This window comes from Sorex fumeus, unplaced genomic scaffold (assembly GCF_029834395.1).
Source record: "Sorex fumeus unplaced genomic scaffold, SorFum_2.1 ptg000055l, whole genome shotgun sequence".
Lineage (NCBI taxonomy): Eukaryota > Metazoa > Chordata > Mammalia > Eulipotyphla > Soricidae > Sorex > Sorex fumeus.
In genome coordinates this window covers 13362501-13370215 of record NW_026606112.1, presented here as the reverse complement: position 1 = coordinate 13370215, position 7715 = coordinate 13362501, and the positions used below count along the sequence as shown (strand labels likewise).

General features: G+C 38.5%; 1 non-coding gene across 1 annotated transcript; it reads left to right on the top strand.

Moving 5' to 3' along the window:
* The first annotated feature begins 2698 nt into the window (after positions 1–2698).
* TRNAI-AAU (transfer RNA isoleucine (anticodon AAU)) lies at positions 2699–2772 on the top strand. The gene has a single exon. It is a non-coding gene; the product is annotated as a tRNA-Ile (tRNA).
* The last annotated feature ends 4943 nt before the right edge of the window (positions 2773–7715 follow it).

The following is a 7715-nucleotide window of genomic DNA, read 5'->3' as shown; positions in this document are numbered from 1 at the left end:
CCTACAAAACATGTAATATTCTTTAACAAGAAGTTGCCTGAAAGTCAAATGTGAGAAAGAGAAAAGATGAGAAGGAAGAGAAGAAACTCACTTATCTACAACAGTCAAAACTAATTTGACTATACCTTTAATCAGAGTCTCTTTGGCAGGAGGGGTTGTTCTCAAGTAGTGGGGCCACTCCCAATTATACTGGGCCAAACAGGCAGGTGGGCAAGAGCTAGACCCCAAAGATAAAAGGTTGCTTGAGCCACTAGCTGCAGTTTGATATGGTTTGGGATATTCACACAGGCTGTACCCATAAGCTGGATTTCTCCAGGCCTGCACCTAGCAGTGCTTTAAAATCAGATCTGGAGCAGGCATTCACTTATTTATTCATTTCGAATTTAAATACTCATTCCTTTTCTCCATGGATTTTACTTGAAAGTCTCATGTAAACTCAGTAGATAGTCTGTTTTTGCAATCATCTTTATTAACAGAAAAGAAGGAGGGGCTTCAGAACTAAATTATCTAGAGTATACCCCGTAAGATAGGACTTAATCATTAAAAAATATTAAGTTTTCTACATATTTGCAACCAATTGAAAACACTCATTTTTAACAAGATCTGTTTTAATAGATTTTCCAAGAATTCAGAAGAAATGAAAATAAATTTGAATTCATTAAAGATCTTTATAAACTTTAAAATATACAAACTTAATTTTCAAAACAATTAATAGACAGCATTATTTGAAATAGCAATGGCTCTAAGATTTTGTCCTACATGTTTCACAATAATATATAAACAGGTACATTGCCCTGACCAGTGTTGCTGATGTCTCAAATTTGTCTTTCTCTTTGTCAGAATACAATTTCTTTTCCCTTGAGAAATAGAAACAAAATAAATTCAAATCAACTGGTATTTCACATAAGTAAGAGAATACACCCAATAATAGCATATTACTAACTTAGTCATTATGAATATCATGCCTACTTCATGATATGCATCCTGAAGTAATTTTTATATATAAAAGTATGTTTTAAAAATTCTTTTTAAAAGTAATTTCTATATATAAAAATAAAAGTAATATTTATAGAAAATATTTATGATATAAATATATGTAAATATTTATATCATAAAAGTAATTTATATAGAAAAATGTGTATATATGCATATATAAATGTGTATATATGTGTATATATATATATATATATATATATATAGAACAGTGGGTAGGGCACTTGCCTTGCACGCAGCCAATATGGCCGACCCGAGTTCGATTCCTCCGCCCCTCTCGGAGAGCCCAGCAAGCTACCGAGAGTATCTTGCCCTCACGGCAGAGCCTGGCAAGCTACCCGAGACGTATTCGATATGCCAAACACGGTAACAACAAGTCTCACAAAGAAGACGTTACTGGGCCTGCTCGAGCAAATTGATGAAAAACGGGAGGACTGTGACTGAATATCAAACCAAATAAATCCCTTTAAAGCCTATGTAAACTTAGAGTAAATACTATTAGGGCTGGGGAAATAGTAGAGTGGGTAGCATATTTGCCTTACGTGTACCATTTTGGGTTCAATGCCGGGCACCCCAGCTAGTTCTCTGGGCATTGCTAGGAGTGATCATAGAACAGAGTCTAGGAGTAAGCAAGAGTGCCACCTCAGTGTCTCCAAAACGAATAAACATATAAAAAGAAATTAACATTATAATATTTTAGGAAAGGCAATAGTCTTATTTAAATAAATCTATTTAGAGATATGTGAAGGGAAAGACAAAGGAAAACATATTCAGTCCAGAACACTAACTTCCTGAGAGTGGGAAAAGCAGAGAAGGTTATATACAGATATAACCTTTTGGGATAACCTATATACGGATTCTTCGAATTAATGTTGCCTGAATTTCTTTTCATAAATAAAGTTAGCCTGAGAGTTACCACAGGGAAATTCTTGACCTCTGATTGTCCTTTTATGTTCTTATCATGATCTTTAGATTCTCCTTTACTCTCTATCTCCAGGGAGCTCAAGATTTGCATCTCAATTGGAGGTCTTCCTCATTGTTTTGTTCTACTTTAGGGCCAGGCCTTTCCTTCTTGCTTTATTAGCTCTGGAAAGCTCATTATCAGAATCCCCTTCTATCTGCCTACAACCTCTCCCCCCCCCCCCCACTTAACACTATAATCCTATAATCCTATAATGGGGACAAGAGTGAAGGTCCATCTTTAATTCTTCCTGCTTACAAAAGGACACAGATTCTGCCCCATTCAAGGAATAGCAATTAATTAGATAACACACCAATTTGTTTATTATTAATTAGGTTTGCATCTTAATTAGATTAATGCTAATACTCATGCTTAGTATTAATTGGGTTCTGATAGTATTTCAGGTTAAAACTAGGATTATTAGGAAATGAAAATGGTTGCATGTTCTAAGTAATAGAAATTTGTTGGTAGCATATTAACACATTAGTTTTTATTCTATAGTATGAACTAAAAATTTATGTGAATTCCATTTAAATTTATAGATAATCTAGGCGAGATTAATCTCTGACTATTTGTTGCTTGAAAGTTCTTACATTTCTGTGGTAATATTAAAGGTAAAGGTAAAGGCCCTCCCGTTGATCGTCGATTTGCTCGAGCGGGCCCAGTAATGTCTCCATTGGAGACTTTGTTGTTACTGTGTCTGGCATATAGAATACTCTCGGTAGCTTGCCAGGCTCTCCGAATGGTCGGTTAGCTCAGTTGGTTAGAGCGTGGTGCTAATAACGCCAAGGTCGCGGGTTCGATCCCCGTACAGGCCAGCTAGTTGTGGTAATATTATTTTATATAAAAATATTATATTGTTATTTCTTTTCTTTCTTTTTTTTTTCTTTTTGGGTCATACCTGGCGATGCACAGGGGTTACTCCTGGCTCTGAACTCAGGAGTTACTCCTGGGCGGTGCTCAGGGGACCATATGGGATGCTGGGAATCGAACCCGTGTTGTCCTGCGTGCAAGGCAAATGCCCCTACCTGCTGGGCTATCTCTTCCATCCCCTATTTATTTTTGATTTTTAGTTTTAATTTTTGGTGGGTCAGGAAGAGAGTACACCAGCTGTGCTCAAGGGCTAACTCCTGATTTTATACTCATAGATAACTCCTAGAGGTTCTGAGGGAACTGAATGTGATTCCAGGGATCAAACAAGGGTCAAACCCATGTGTTGAAAGTGGTTTAACATGTGCTACTTCTTCAGTCCTAGTATTGCTATTTCTTATTAGAGACAAATTAATTTTAGGTTACTTTTAATTTACTGAAAACTAATAATACTATTAGTGGTGTCATAAATTTTCAGCTTATCCTTAGTTGTTAACATTATGGATTATGGTGAACAAAAATAATTCATATATATCTACAAGGTTTATCTTAGTTTTTGTGCTTGTTTCTTTCAAATTAACAGTTTCCAGAAAAAGAGAAACGATTGAACTTAATGGCATATCCTTTCCCTTGCTAAATCTCTTAGTAAAGGTACAAATGAGAAGCATGGGGGTGTAACAAGCTCCTAAAATAGAGTCAGGACAGAGGCATGAGCCAACAGGAATAGCAGTTATAAAAACTTAGAGCAAATGCAAGTTTATATTGAATTAAATTGGGAAATTTCAGATACTTTTGTGAGAATGCATTCAGTATAATATTGTAGATTTTCTAGGAGAGATGAAGAAAAAAAAGATGGAGGCTGTGAAGTGCATGAAATTACTTTAAGAAGCATCAGTTACAATCCCACACTAAACACAGTTTTAATATAAAAATCACAATAATGTCCTGACCTCCAATCTAGTCTGTTTGATTAATTAGTTATAATAGTAAGTGTGACAGCTAACATAAATTCTTATTCTATCTTAAATAATATCAAGTGTTAATAAATGCTTTATTATCAGTACATTGCATATTCAATCTGAATAAATAGTTTAGTGGTTAGTGCTTAAAAGATACGAGAAAGAAGAGATACAGTCTAAAGGAACTTCTGAATTAATTTATCACTTACAATTTGCATTCCATGACTCAGACATATTGCAAATTAGGAAGTAGAGTAGAAAGAACAAATTTTATTGTCAAATTATAAACTTTTTAAGTAATAATATATTTAATTTTTTATAATTTATTTTTTATTGAATCACTGTGGGAAAAGTTACAGAGCTTTCGGTTTAGGTCTCAGTCATGTAAATATCAAACACATTTCCCTTTACCAATACTTATTTTTAACCGCAAACCTCAATAGAACCCCACCTCCCACCCCTCCCAATTCCTGTGAGGCAGATGAGTTCTAGTTAATACTCTATCTACTTTGACTAGATACATTGTTTCGATAGAAGATGCACCATTATTGTTTAGAGTTTACGACCCCCCCCCCCCCAATCAGACATGCTGAAACAGCGTTGTGAAATGATTTGCTTTCTACAACTTGGTTTAAGAATAAAATGATGTCACGCGGCCACAATCGCGCGGTTTTGGATTTCTGCTATTTTACTTATTGACCCTGGAAGAATTTCTATTAAAAGTTAGATAGTTAAGAGATTGTTTTCTGTGCTCTGGAGTCGTGGCCGTGCCGGAGAGCCGCTTGTGGGGGGCAGCTGGCGACCTCGTCGGGCGTGAAGGACAGCCCATTACACCCCCCTTCCCATGAGGGTCCCTACTGCTCCCACCCCCGGCTCAACCTGCTGTCAACAAGGCTCCCGTGTGGCCGCCATCTTTCTTTCCAGAAAGGATTGGGTAATGGAGCAACACCCTTTCCCCTCCGGGCAGGCATGCTGGCGCGGTTTAACACATAGTCCATTTGCTTTTCTGCTCCAAGAGGGTGGCTCTCTGTGCTAAGTCCTTGTGCCTCCGGGGCCGTGGCCGTGCTGGAGAGCCGCTCGTGGGGGGTAGCTGGCAACCTTGGTCGGGCGTGAAGGATGGCCCATTACGCCCCCCTTCCCATGAGGTCCCTGCCGCTCCCACCCCCGGCTCAAACCTGCTGTCCACAAGGCTCCCGTGCAGCCGCCATCTTTCTTTCCAGCATATATTTTAATTTTTACTTTTTTTTGGCTTTCTGGACATACCTAGTAATGCTTAGGGCTTACTCCTGGTTCTAATATCAGGAATAACTACTGACAGGCTCGGGGGACAATATAGGGCACTGAGAATCAAACTTTGTTGAATCAAGTGAAAAAGAAAACGCACTACCTGCTATAGTATCACTCTGGTCCCTTACAGCATTTTTTCAAACATTGTGGTCACTTTAATGTGTTTTCATTTCATTTCATTTCATCATTCTGTTAATCGTCAATTGCCTCGAGCAGGCCCCAGTAATGTCTCTTTCATCCTAGCCCTGAGATTATATTCACGGCTCTTTAGGAGAATGAGACCCATCATTGTTACTGGTATTTGCCATATTTGGTAGGCCACGGGGAGTTTGCCAGACTCTGCCCCTGTGGGCAGGCTACATTCGATAGCCTGCAAGTTTGTCCAAAGTAGGAATGAGATAATAAGATGTCATAAAGAAAAGTTCTGATAAGATGTCGCGCGGCCGCAAATGCGGCCGCGCGGTTCCGGGATCTGGATTTTATAGTCTCTGAGTCTTGGCCGCTGATGGGATTACATGGCGCCAGGGGGCCAGGTGGTGGGTGTGACCTCCGCCTACTGAAATTTGGAGGATCTGGGTGGAAGATGCTCGACTCCAATTCGAGTAGGCTTGGAGGTCTCGGCCCCGGAACCCCGCGTGGCTTTGTCCCTCTGCCAGTACCTTCATGTGTGCGGAGAGTGGTCTGATTTATAATTGATTTTAGAAATGTGTTACATTTCTAAAATCAATTATAGGCTTGCCTGTCTTACAGACATTCTCCCTAGAAGGGTAACAAGAAATACATCAGAGCTCATTGCCTAATATGTTTGTATAGCAAAACAAAATGTTAAAGTTATCTCCAAAATAAGAAAAGAAGCACAAGATTTCAAGAAAAACATTAAATTGTACTAAGTTTTTTCTTTTATTAGAAATAAGTTATAGGGTTTGGAGAGATAATACAGTGTGCAAGGAAGCTGCCTTGCATGGGACCTACCCGGGTTGGAACTCTGGCATCCTTTATGGTCACCCCAAGCACTGTCAGGAGTAATTCTGGAGTGCAAAGCCAGGAATAATCTCTGAGTATCACTGAATGTGACCCAAAAAGCCAAAAAAGAAAGAAGAAGACGAAGAAGAAGAAGAAGAAGAAGAAGAAGAAGAAGAAGAAGAAGAAGAAGAAGAAGAAGAAGAAGAAGAAGAAGAAGAAGAAGAAGAAGAAGAGAGAAGAAGAAGAAGAAGAAGAAGAAGAAGAAGAAGAAGAAGAAGAAGAAGAAGAAGAAGAGAGAAGAAGAAGAAGAAGAAGAAGAAGAAGAAGAAGAAGAAGAAGAAGAAGAAGAAGAAGAAGAAGAAGAAGAAAGAAGGAAGAAGAAGAAGAAAGTAAAGAAAGAATGAAGTTATAGTTTAGTTTACTTTCCTTACCAAAGTAAGGTCAGGCAAATTATCCAAACTCACATGCAGCCCATCTGGGTTCTGATTATGTTGCTTGTTTTCTTTGGTAGGCATGTGCCCTTTGCTCTCATTTTTCTTTTCTGAAAGTACAAATTTTACATTTAAATTTAAAACAATATTGCATACGGTCATGATTACTTAAGTTTCTAAACAACTGGTTAAACAGAAGTTTGTTTGTTTTCTAGCCCCGACCTGCCACCATGCCAGAAGCCTTATACTATTAAAGGGAAGTGGTAATCTTCAAGGTCCTCTTCAAATATCATGAGTTTTACCTTACTTGTAATACATACCTACTCAACTTGAATAGTGCAAAGATTCCTTGAGGGGCATCTGTTTTGACTCTTCTTTTTTATCACTTCCATTTAACATTCTAAAGCTTCTCAAAAATGTATAAGTCTTGGTAAAGTTCTTTCATCAATTTCCTTTAATCTAACATCTCCACTTGCCTTCTCTAACCCTCCTTCTATTTAGCCTTTGACTTCACTCTAAATCGTTATTAGAGCCCTCTTGGTTTTATTTCTCACCACTTTTACACATGATCAATATGTCCCACAAATTACATTCTATCCTTTGATTCTTTTCCACTGTTTCCTGGGCCACCTTGACATTTGGAGTTTGTTTCACTCCTTCTTTATTTATGGATATTCATCTCCTCTTTCAGCTGACTAAACTCTCTACAAGCTACAGGTGTAATTAAATACTTGACACAGTATATTTAAAGCTTGTGTTTTTGTTTTCTGTACGTGTGGGGTGGGGGTCAGGACACACCTAACTCATCAGTGCTTCATTCTAGCTCTGTGTTCAGTTTTCTCTCCTGCCATATCCCTCAGGGGACCATATGAGGTGCTGGGGATGGGACCCAAGGCAGCTGCATGCAGAGAAGGCACCCTACCTGCTATACTCTCTCAGGCCACTGCATCTTAAGTTATAATATTTATAAGTGTGAAGATGTACATTCCACTAAAAGTGATTTCTCTCTCTCTTATAAGTGACACTTGGAAAGAAGTCTCTTGAGAAGAATATAACATTCTTAGCTTCTTTCTCTCACATGAAGAAAGACCATTACATTTTTCCTTCCTTCCTTCCTTCCTTCCTTCCTCTCTTCCTTCCTTCCTTCCTTCCTTCCTTCTTTCCTTCCTCCCTCCCTCCCTACCTCTCTTCCTTCCTTCCTTCCTTCCTTCCTTCCTTCCTTCCTTCCTTCCTTCCTTCCTCTCTTCCTTC